The 12,859-nt window shown below is 43.2% G+C and overlaps 1 protein-coding gene across 1 annotated transcript in view; it reads right to left on the bottom strand.

The window, feature by feature from the left end:
* The window catches only part of astn1 (astrotactin 1), a 2,752,121-nt gene that overhangs the window by 1,660,966 nt on the left and 1,078,296 nt on the right, over positions 1–12,859 (bottom strand). The gene's annotated exons all lie outside the window — the stretch shown is intronic.

Genomic DNA, 12,859 nt, shown 5'->3' with positions numbered 1-12,859 from the left:
GACAATCCATTCTTTAGCTACGACTGGTAGATAAGACTAAAACAAGACAAGGCGAGTCCCAGTTTGCTGGGAATAGAGTGGTCAACCATGTCAAAAGGTCCAGGTAGCTCAAGAAGGATGAGGAGGGACATTGCACAATGGGTACTATCACATAGGATATTATTTATTACTTTAAGATCATTTTAGCATTGTGGCAGTGGAGGAAAACTGATTTGAAAGATTCAAACTTTTAGTTGCTAGAAAAGCGGCATAGCTTTAGGACGTGGTTGCATGTTCAAGGATTTTGAAAAGGAAACTGAGATTGAAGATTGGCAAGGGGTAGTTTGCAAAGTTAGAGTGGATGAAGGCTGGGTATTTTAAGAACAGGATTGCTGACGGCATAATATTCGCTAATTTGATGAGAACATCAGTGTTTACATGAACTCATGACTTTGTTACTCAAAAGTTCTTATTAATGATAATTTAATTCAGTAGTGTAGTGCTGCCAGAGCACGCCAGAGCGCCATTCCACCACCTCCTCTTCCATCCAGTGACCATCACAAAGAACACACTAGTGATGCCAGAGAGAAGCCAGAAGTGGCAGATAGTGAGAATGGAGAACACTCGGTTCTGAGGAAGAATAGAGGCATAGACTATTTTCCAAATGGGAAGAGAATTCAGAAATCTGAAGTACAAAGGGACTTGGGAGTCCTAGTCCAGGATTCTCTTAAGGTTAACTTGGAGGTTGAGTCGGTAGTTAGGAAGGCAAATGCAATGTTGGCATTTATTTCAAGAGGACTAGAATATAAAAGCAGGGATGTGCTGCTGAGGCTTTATAAGGCTCTGGTCAGACCACATTTAGAATATTGTGAGCAATTTTGGGCCCCGTATCTCAGGAAGGATGTGCTGGCCCTGGAGAGGGTCCAGAAGAGGTTCACGAGAATGATCCCAGGAATGAAAGGCTTAACATATGAGGAACGTTTGAGGACTCTGGGTCTATACTCGATGGAGTTTAGAAGGATGAGGGGGGATCTGATTGAAATTTACAGAATACTGAAAGGTCTGGATAGAGTGGACATGGGGAAGATGTTTCCATTAGTAGGAGAGACTAGGACCCGAGGGCACAGCCTCAGACTAAAGGGAAGTCTTTTTAGAACAGAGATGAGAGAGATTCACCCAGAGAGTGGTGAATCTATGGAATTCATTGCCACAGAAGGCTGTGGAGGCCAGGTCATTGAGCGTATTTAAGACCGAGATAGATAGGTTCTTGATTGGTAAGGGGATCAAAGGTTACAGGGAGAAAGCGGGAGAATGGGGTTGAGAAACTTATCAGCTGGCGGGGCAGACTCGATGGGCCGAATGGCCTAATTTCTGCTCCTATGTCTTATGGTCCTCAGGTTTGTGGGGCTGCACTCGGGTTTTCTAAACCCTAACACCCAACATTGACCTCTCACCTGACAGCTCACAATGCCCAGGTGATTGACAGCTTTGGACCAATAGGAAGAGGGGGACGGCCTAGAGGAACAAGTGGAAGTGGCTGGTCATCCAACCAATCAGAGTGAATGAGGGGCAGGGCCGGGCAGGGAGTGAAGCATGCACAATGTGGGTAATGGCGATGGAGAAACGCTTCTTTCTCGGATCCAAATTGATAAGGGAGCAAAAGGCAGGGTAGAGGGAGCGATGGTTCCGGCAGGTGGACAGGAAGGCTTCAAAAACATGTTGTGCAAGCCGCAAACCCCCAAAAAACTTACTGGTACCCAGGGGACTGTCCTCCCATTTGCACTGAGCGGGACTGCAGCTTTCTCCCAGTTCTTGACCCGGGTTAATGGCGGCCATCTTTACAGGGGGCAATGTGCAGCAGATAGACCTGCAGCCACCATCTTTGTGAAAGGCAATGTTTTTGAATTTTTCTCATGGCAGAATGGGAGCAATGTGTCCATCAAGCTGCTTCATGCTTTGAGTTACCATGTCTTATTGATGAAGGAACAATGATATATGTCCAAGTCAGTGACAATAATTTGTGTGTTTATATTGCATCTTTAACATAATAAAACTTTCCAAGGCACTTCACTGAAATGTTACAAAGTAACAATTGACACTGAGCTACATAAGGAGATATGGGGGCAGGTAAGCAAAAGCTTTGCTTAGGTCGGTAGGCACTGTATCTCCTGCCAATGTAAGATGGCCACGCAAGAAGACAGACACAGTGCCGGCAAAAACCTGTACATCATAGGGTAAAACAACATTTTCAACAGCATGCATTTAAAAAGCACAGCGTCAGAGATTAGAAATGTACAATCAAAGCTCTGCTGTTGTCTGTGTTATGAATTGGCTCATTCGACTGACAATTTTTCACCAACGTAAGATGGACACTGTAACTAGGTCAGTTTGAGCTTCCTCGCAGTGCATTTGCAGTTGTGAATTGAGTGTGAGGAATGTTAAAGGTTTTACTTCATTCACAGGATTTGGGCATCATTGGCTAGGCCAGTGTTTATTGCCCATCTCCAATTGCTCTTGAGAAGGTGGTGGTGAGCGGCCTTCTTGAACCGCTGCAGTCCATGTGGTGCAGGTACACTCACAGTGCTGTTAGGGAGGGAATTCCAGGATTTTGACCCAGCGACAGTGAAGGAACAGAGATATATTTCCAAGTCAGGATTGTGAGTGGCTTGGAAGGGAGCTTCCAGGTGGTGGTGTTTCCATTTATCTGCTGCCTTTTGTCACTCTAGATGGTAGCGGTCGTGGGTTTGGAAAGTGCTTTCTAAGGAGGCTTGGTGAGTTCCTGCAGTGCATTTTGTAGGTGGTACAAACTGCTGCCACTGTGCGTTGATGGTGGAGGGAATGTTTTGTTTTCATTCATTCATGGGACATGGGCTTCGCTGGCTAGGCCAGCATTTATTGCCCATCCCTAGTTGCCCTTGAGAAGGTGGTGGTATGCTGCCTTCTTGAGCTGCTGCAGTCCATGTGGTATAGGTACACCCACAGTGCTGTTAGGAAGGGAGTTCCAGGATTTTTACCCAGCGACAGTGAAGGAACAGCGATATATTTCCAAGTCAGGATGGTGAGAGGCATGGAGGGGAACTTCCAGGTGGTGGTGTACCCATCTATCTGTTGCTCTTGTCCTTCTAGGTGGTAGTGGTCCTCTGTTTGGACGGTGCTATCTAAGGAGCCTTGGTGAGTTCCTGCAGTGCGTTTTGTAGATGGCACACACTGCTGCTACTGTGCGTTGGTGGTGGAGGGAATGAACATTTGTGGATGGGGTGCCAGTCAAGTGGGCTGCTTTGTCCTGGATGGTGTCAAGCTTCTTGAGTATTGTTGGAGCTGCATTCATCCAGACAAGTGGAGAGTATTCCATCACACCCCTGACTTGTGCCTTGTAGATGGTGAACTGGCTTTGGGGAGTCAGGAGGTGAGTTACTCGCCACTGAATTTTTAGCTTCTGACCTGCTCTTGTAGCCACAGTATTTATATGGTTAGTCCAGTTCAGTTTCTGGTTAATGGTAACCCCAGGATGTTGATAGTGGGGGATTCAGCAGTGCCATTGAATGTCAAGGTGTGATGTTTAGATTTTCTCTTATTGGAGATAGTCATTGTGTGGCGGGAATGTTACTTGTCACTTGTCAGCCCAAGCTTGGATGTTGTCCAGGTCTTTCTGCCTTTGGACAGTGAACTACTTCTGTACCTGAGGAGTCACGATTGTGGCTGAACATTGTGCAATCATCTACGAACATCCCCACTTCTGACCTTATGATGGAAGGAAGGTCAGTGATGAAGCAGCTGAAGATGGTTGGGCCTAGGACACTACCCTATGGTGCTCCTATAGTGATGTGCTGGAACTGAGGTAATTGACCTCCAACAGCCACAATCATCTTCCTTTGTGCTAGCTATGACTCCATCCTGCAGAGTGTTTTCCCCTTGATTCCCATTGACTCTAGTTTTGCTAGGGACCCCTGATGCCACACTTGGTCAAATGTAGCCTCGATGTCAAGGCTGTCTTAACATTGAAGACAAGTCATTCCCTGACGTTTCCTTATTTAAATCCCAGATCTTCAGCCACTCAAATTAACTGCAACCCTACATGATTTTTTACATTAACCCTAACAGGGCAGTGCTTTCTTCTGGAGTAAATCAGGCACCTAAGTGGAAAATGGCCCCAAGCATGTTGTCACCAATGCCGAACTGTGTGAGGATTTGGATGAAAAAGGAGAAGAGTTGAAAATGTAAACTGCATGGAATGGATGGAGGCAAAGCATGGAGGAGAAGGTGAGGCTTTTTTAATCACTGTCTTTAATAACTGTTTGCTAAGTATCTCTGCCCCTGGCCATTGCTTACTCCATTGCTCATAATGACATCACAGAGTAAAATAGTACTATTGGCGGAATTGCTTTTAGCTATTCAATGAAAAGTTGGTGCACGAGTCCACCAGAGGTGAAAGCGCTGAGCCTTTCTCCTATTTAAGATTTATTTATTGTCTCCTATTTAATATTTATTGCCACACGAGGATGACATGGTGAATCCGATAAAGTGCCGATTGACAATATTATTAAGATGTGTGATGGGTTGAGAAATGCACTCGAGCAATGTGCATTTAGAAATGAGCAAGAAATAATGACAATCCATAAAATAAAAGACAAACTTATGAAACCGAAACCAATGTTGATGAGACAGATGAAGCTGGAAGAATTATTCAAGAATTCCTCCCAGCAGAGTACATCGACACTCTGAGCCCCCTCCTACAAGCAGAATCTAAGATGGTGCCAGAGTGGGAACTCATTACAGGTATCCTGCATTTATTATTCAGTGATACAGCTTACCATTTTATTGACTTTAGACTGTAGCCAGCCTAGGCTTAGGCTATTACAATGTAAGTAGGCTTAGTCCAAATGCCGTATCCAAAAACCAGAATTATCCGAAATCAGTAATGTGATTAGCCCCAAGAAATTTTGGATAACAGATACTCGACCTGTAAAATGTTGCATGATGAAATTCGTGCTACGCTAAAGACCACAAAATACCACACAGTTCAAAATAAAATGCCTACTACCTATCGGCACTAATATTTTTCACTTAAATAGCATAGTTTACTGACATTTGGGGACACGTATGATTAATACATAGGAAAACAATGCAACAGTAGATTTTGAAATTATATTCCCAGCACATTTTCTTAGAGCTCCTGATCCTCAAAATTTGCCACAACAGCACTGGTTTAATTCTGAACAAGCTTACGCTTTGGAGTCATGAAATCAGCATATTTCCGTTTTGCAATTCAGATTGTGTTGACAAGTTTGTGGCTGTTTGGCAGAAAAAGTCCATCAGGAGGAGAGCCCACTGATTAGATTACTAACTAGACAATGTACTGACAAATGTTGCCACATTTGCACAATCTTGATAATTAAATGGTGAATAAAATGCCTTCATTCATTGCATCATTAAAAATAAACAGAATCAAAAAAATGCAGATAAGGGAAACCATTCCATCCAAATAACTCATTCTACAAAGTAAACTAATGATCCTGTCACATAAACTAATTGTGCTTTAAATGATTCGAGAATTTTTACCCTGACAGTCCAGCTTAGAAGATCTTTCTTGCTATTAATCACTCTATCTGTGAAAACTGCCTCCTGACAAAAGTCCTTAACTTGTTTTCTATCCGTTTGTTCCTCTGTTCCCTTGTCTTAAACTTGAAACAGCACTCAGGACTAAAGCTTTCTATTTTACTTTGTATCTTACATACTTCTTAAAAGATTCCTTATCAATCATCTTCTTCTGAGTCGAGGCCTAAACCTTCTAACCTTTCCTCCTGGCTCAGTTGTCCGACACCAGGGATGTCTTGCAGCTTTTTGCTGCACTGAATCCTATTCTTCATTGAGTAGAACTGATTGCAGTGTTCAAATTATTGCCTGACCACTATACAGCTTCAGCATGACACCCTTGAAATTATACTCCATTGATTTAGCCAAATAGCTGAGCATCCTATTTGCTTTGTTGAGCTCTGCTCATCACTGACTAGGCATGACTAGTGTTAAGTTGACCGGCATTTTGAGATTTTTTTGCCTCTTTCCCAGCTTGTTCTACACCACGAAATGAATCTTTTTTCCAATGCATAAAACTTACCCCCATTGAATTTATGTTGTCATTGTGCTTCTTTTCTTGATAGCTACTTCATTTAACTCATATCCAGTGAAACAAGTATTGTACCTAAAAGTTTCCAAAGCCCTCAGAAGATGAATATTAAATCCAATTTATGTATAATACCACAGAGATCTGAAAGTGGTCATTTAAATATCTGTACTTTTTCACATCAATTTCTCCTTCCTCTCCCTAAAGGCATTGACTACTTACTGTGTTGCAGTTCTAAGGGTACCAGCTGTCTTCCAAGGTGTTGGAAGCATTGGCTGACCTTCTGTTAAGACACAGCAGTCGGTAAAGGCTTGAGTTGTTTAAATCCCAGAGGGAAACGCGAACAACTGTCATAACTTATATTTTCAGTTGGTATGCCTGAGATGCAGCTCTGAATTCAGGAATAAGACCACCGAGCCTCAGGAGGTTATTTTTAATATAAAACTAATTTAAACGTTTATTAATTTAACAACAAATTAAACACATGCACATGTCTACAAATTGCTACCATAAAAACTTTTAAACAAATTCCCAAATTAATCACCCCCAGGTAAATCTTCATCAAGGCAACAATAACCCATATACTTTAAACAGACATCAGGCAAAGAACATTTGACCTTACAAATTCAAAATGAGGTTCCTTGCAGTTTGGTTCCTTGGCAGACACAGTTGTAGGCTTACAGGCTGGTTAGATTTCAAATGCCTCTGACTCACACACACACACAAAACTCCTGTTTCTTTATAAAAACAAAAAACTGCGGATGCTGGAAATCCAAAACAAAAACAGAATTACCTGGAAAATCTCAGCAGGTCTGGCAGCATCGGCGGAGAAGAAAAGAGTTGAAGTTTCGAGTCCTCATGACCCTTCAGCAGAACTGAGTAATATTAGAAGAGGGGTGAAATATAAGTTGGTTTAAGGTCGGGGGTTGGGGGGGGGGGGGTGGGGGTGGTGGGGGGAGCGTGGATAGAGAAGTGGGGGCAGGTGGTGCTGTTGTAGGGACAAGCAAGCAGTGATGGGAGCAGATAATCAAAAGATGTCACAGACAAAAGAACACCTTCAACACCTCTTTGTTCTTTTGTCTGTGACATTTTTTGATTATCTGCTCCTATCACTGCTTGCTTGTCCCTACAACCGCAGCCCCACCCCCACTTCTCTCTCCACCCCCCCCCCACCCCACCCCCCGACCTTAAACCAACTTATATTTCACCCCTCTTCTAATATTACTCTGTTCTGTTGCAGGGTTATGAGGACTTGAAATGTCAACTCTTTTCTTCTCCGCCGATGCTGCCAGACATGCTGAGTTTTTCCAGGTAATTCTCCTTTCTCTTTTACCTTGCTTTTCCATTGAGTGTAAATTTTCCAGGGTATCCTAGGCTTTTAACGTTATATCTTCTGACAATAACATTTTCATCCCACTAATTTTATTAGTAATATAAACACATTGCTTGGCATCTCCAAGCTAGGTGCAAGATTTTACTCCCACTCTTGAATGCTTTATTCAACAAATGCAAATTTATACTTTAGCTTCTATCCTTACTTATTGCTTACCCAATTAACATCTCAAACTACTGTACATGAAAGCACCCAGACTAGCTGACTTTAATCCAAATCAGACACACACATAGACACAGACCCCACTACAATTCTAATTTAAAAATAATTCCCAAAAACATTATAGGCATTAATACCTTTTCATGAAACCTTCCCTACAGTGTCCTATCACTGTCAGGGAGCGTGGGAAGTCCGATTCCAAGTTGGAAGAGGGCATCACATGGAGTTTGCCCTCTCCCACAGCTTTTGCTCCATCTCCCTATCTGCCTGCTGACCCAGAGGCACCGGCACTGGCGCCCCATAATTGTGGCAGCCTTTGTGTGAACAGGTCACACACTCCTCTATCATCCTTGTGAGGCTGCAGCAACAATTCTGGCAAATCCAGAAACTGTTCACAGCACACCTAAAAACATATCATAGTCCATCTAGACACTTAACATTAGTAGAAGTTCTTTAAAACTATGTTACTCATAATTTTAATGCCTGGTCCTTTAAGGAATGACAGTTCGGGGCCCATCGTACGACTTAATGCTTGTTGGTTGATTAGTAATTGATGAATTCATTGCCTGGACCTGCATGGTATTTGGTATCCTGGCATCACATCGGCCAGTTGGGCTGTTGGCATCAGGATAGCATGCATTCACAACCTTCTCATGCAGTCTGAGCTCACCCACCCCGCCGTGTGTTTCGTTGTGTGGTTGGGGTTTAGATTGCGGTTTTGGGGATTGTCTGTTCTCCCAAAGTATGCTGCTCGACTCTGTAGTTTCTTGAAACCGTTACTCTTTATTTACAGCAAATATTTACACAGTTGGACCTCTACACGAGATTGGAGCTTCTCCTCCTTCCAGGTTGCTCTTACGTCTCACTCACGTGATCTGACTTCATTATTACATCAGCATCATGTATGCTTCTGATGCAAACTCTTTACTCTATATCCTCCTACCAGGTTGGGTGCCATGCAAACTGGAGAGGAAACAGCCGGCTGCATGTCACACCCCAAAAGAGAGGCACAAGGCCTCATTAGTACCTCCTTCAGCAGCAATGAGGAAAGGGATTTTGCTCACCATATGTTTTCCTTCAGGAAAGGATAAACTAAAGCTTGGACTGGATAATTGCAAATGTAACACCCTTGTTTAAAAAAGGGTGCAAAGATCAGCCCAGCAACTGCAGGCTAGTCAGTTTAGCCTCAGTAGTGGGGAAGCTTCTAGAAATGATAATTCAGAAAAAAAAAAATAATCACTTCGGCAAATGCGGGTTAATTAAGGAAAGCCAGCATGGATTTGTTAAGGGCAAATCATGTTTAACTAACTTATCTGGGTTTTTAGATGAGGGACCAGGCAGGTTTGATGAGGGTGTACATGGACTTTCAAAAGGCATTTGATAAAATCCTATACAGCAGTCTTGTGAGCAACGTTAGAGCTCATGGATAAAAGGGACAGTAGCAACATGGGCATGATTTTAGGATGATGGGGTTTCCCACCCCTGCCACCCAAAGAGTTGGCGGGGAATCTATCCTCCACAATCACAGCAGTCTCACAGCCATTTAATGCTCCAAAGAGCATTAATTCTCTGGAGATGGGACTCCTGCCCCTCACTCACACAGAAGTCCTGCATCAAAGAGCTGCTGGTCAATCTAATTAGCTGGCTGCTCTATAGTCCCAACAGCAGACATGGCAGCCGTGGCCAGGATTGGGACTACAAGCAGTCCACAGATTCTAAGTCTCAGAATGCAGGGCGAGGTAAGTGCGGGGGGTGGGGGGGGGGGTGTTGGTGTTTGGGGGAGTGGTCTCATGGCAGGTAGGGGCAGTGAAGCTCAGAGGTGTGGGGAGAAGGGTGTGGGATCTTGATAGAGAGACCGGGAAGGGCCTCAACTGCGGTGAGGGTGGGGGTCACCCTCGGCCTTGCCCATCCAGTGTAGAGTTACAGAGAGGTGGGGTAGGTAGGAGGTCAGCAAAAAGGCCATTCGGGAACTTTATTGATCGACCCATCTGCAAACCTGCCAGCGGGGGACCATAAAATTTTGTCCCTGGATACAAAATTGCAGGGAGCAGAGGGAGTTGTGTGTAGATATCTATAAATCATTGAACGTGGCAGGGCAAGTTGAGAGAGTGGTCAATAAAGCATAAGGCAACATGGGCTTTATCAATAGGGGCAAAAGCAAGGAAGTTATGCTAAACCTGTATAAAATACTGGTATGACCTCAATAGGAGTATTACATCTAGTACTGGGCACCATACTTCGGGAAGGATGTGAAGGCATTAGAGAGGATGCAGAGAAGATTCATGAGAATGATTCCATTGATGAGGAACTTCAGTTAAGTAAAATGATTGCAGAATTTGGGACAGTTCTCCTTGGAGGAGGCTGAGAGGAGATTTGATCGAGATATTCAATATTATGAGGGGTCTGGACAGAGTAGACAGGGAGAAACTGTTCCCACTTGTGAATGGATCAAGAACAAAGAGGCATAGATTGAAATTAATTTGTAAAAGAAGCAAAAGTGATATGAGAAAAAGCTTTCTCATGCAGCAAGTGGTTAAGGTCTGGAATGCACTGCCAGAGAGTGTGGTGGAGGCAGGTTTAATCACGGTATTGAAAAGGGAATTAGACTGTTATTTAAGAGGAGGAAAGTGCAGGGTTTTGGGGAGAAGGCGGGAGAGTGACAGTAAGGGAATTGGTCATTCAGAGAGTCAGTACAGACACAACGGACCTAACTTCTGCACTGTAACAATTCTGTGGCTCTGTGATAAACCTTTATTTCAAACTGCTGTTTATGGTGAATGGATTTATAAATTTATATACATAACCCTGATAAATCAAATATGATCCAAGCTCAAGCACCTCACACCTGGCCAAAGTCAATCCTTCCCACTCACCCCATGGATTCATCTTTCTTTGCCTCCAGGGATAAGCTTCCAGCTCTTTGTTGCCTTTACATGTCCTATCATAAGTACAAGATACTCAAGTTGTTTTAGTGTCAGTGAAGGAAGTAAGACTGCTGGGAAAATCCTGCAAGTATATTGCTCCTTTTTCTCTGCAAGTGAAATTGAAGAGAGATCAAGACACCAAAGGCAAAGGTCAAACTAGCTGCAGCGTTATCAAAATTAATTGCTTTGAGCAAACATTGGATATACAAGGAAATAACTTCTGAAACAGAGAAATTCAGGACTTGGGTTCAAGTGACAACTGAAGAAATTCAAAAGCATGAAAGAGTCCATAGGACACATTAAAATTATCAGTTACATTTCAAATTAATAAGAGAATAGAATGGCAATTAAAATAAGCCAAATGAATTCAGTTATAAAGAGAAAAATGTTTAACACTAAGTCTTTAGACAGAGTCTGATGCAGGACTGATTCAAATTGATAACTGAGTACCAACACTTTAAATGTTGCTGAATGTTTCAATAACAAAGAATCGCCAGATCGTTTTAGCACCAGAAGCAAGATTCAAGATCCAAAAACCACAAGCTATAGATTGACTACCCGATGCCCCCTTCTTGTCCCCATGTTAGTCAATAACTCCTTCCTTTGGAAGGAGTAACTTGACAAGGAAGTATTCAATGAATGGCGTGACACTATGAAGTTCTGAGGAACAAAGGGATCTTGGCGTGTGTGTCCATAAATCTCTGAAGGCCGAGGGGCATGTTATTGGGGTGGTGAAAAAGGCATATGGGACACTTGCTTTTATCAATCGAGGCATAGATTACAAAAATAGGGAGGTCATGTTGGAGTTGTATAGAACCTTGTTGAGGTCACAGCTGGAGTACTGTGTGCAGTTCTGGTCACCACATTATAGGAAGGATATGATTGCACTGGAGGGGATGCAGAGGAGATTCACCAGAATATTGCCTGGGATGAAACATTTAAGTTATGAAGAGAGGTTGGATAGACTTGGGTTGTTTTCGTTGGAGCAGAGAAGATTGAGGGGCAACCTGATCGAGGTCTGCAAGATTATGAGGGGCATGGACAGGGTGGATAGGGAGCAGCTGTTCCCCTTAATTGAAGGGTCAGTTACAAGGGGACAAAAGTTCAAGGTGAGAGGCAGGAGGTTTAGGGGGGATGTGAGGAAAAACTTTTATACCCAGAAGGTGGTGACGGTCTGGAATGTGCTGTCTGGGAGGGTGGTGGAGGCGGGTTGCCTCACATCCTTTAAAAAGTACCTGGATGAGCACTTGGTACATCATAACATTCAAGGCTATGGGCCAAGTGCTGGTAAATGGGATAAGGTAGGTAGGTCATGTGTCTCGCACGTGTTGGTGCAGACTCGAAGGGCCGAAGGGCCTCTTTACTGTGCGATTCTGTGATTCTGTGAATATTGTAAATGGTTCTTTCTCTTTAGGTGTTGTTCCTCTCTCTTTTATATCTGCCATAATCACCCCTCTCCTTCCCTGACCCCACCGTCCTTGCAAACTACCATCCCATCTTGAACCCTTTCCTCTCCAAAGTGCTTCAACATGCTGTTGGCTCCCAAATCCATTCCCATCTTGCCCAGAACTCCATGTTTAAATCCCTCCAATCAGGTTTCTGCCCCTACCACAGTGCAAAACAGCTCATACCAAATCCACAAACAACATTCTATGTGACTGTGAGAAAAGTTAACCTTGCTGTCCTCATTCTTCTCAATCCGTCTGCAGCCTTTAACACAGTTGACCACACAATCCTCCCCTGTGCCTCTATGCTGTCATCCAAAGCAGATCTAGTGTTTGCTTGGTACCAATACTTATCTGTTGGATGACAACACTAAGTGGAACGCAAAATGTTTGATAGTGAACAGGCCAGGATATTTCGAGGATGGTGTTTTTGAGGATACTTTTCCTTTCCTGATGAGTGACTGTGAAATTGATCATCTGCCTCATTGAGTTGATTATGCAGAATCACAATCTCAAATTCGCACTCAATGTAGTTGTCAGACACCTTCGTTTCTCGAAGACTATTTTTGTACTTAGAGAAAATGAACTAGCTGATCTCTAAAGGAATAACGCAATGCACATCTGTTCATTGTTTAGAATGGTTTAATTTAAAATAAAGTCTTAAGTTTTACAAGAGGGAAAATACATAGTGTTCAATTGTTCTGTGTTTGATTATGTGAGTCCGTTTACTATTGATGCTCACTATGCTCAAAGCCTGAGTTGAAGAATGGAGTAGACATTTTAAAGGACTGTAAATAAGACCTGTTACACATGCAGAAACCTGTGTCATCTCTGCATA

This window comes from Carcharodon carcharias, chromosome 16 (genome assembly GCF_017639515.1).
Source record: "Carcharodon carcharias isolate sCarCar2 chromosome 16, sCarCar2.pri, whole genome shotgun sequence".
Classification (NCBI taxonomy): Eukaryota; Metazoa; Chordata; class Chondrichthyes; order Lamniformes; family Lamnidae; genus Carcharodon; species Carcharodon carcharias.
The sequence above is the reverse complement of the archived record's forward strand: the minus strand, read 5'-3'. Positions and strand labels throughout refer to the sequence as shown.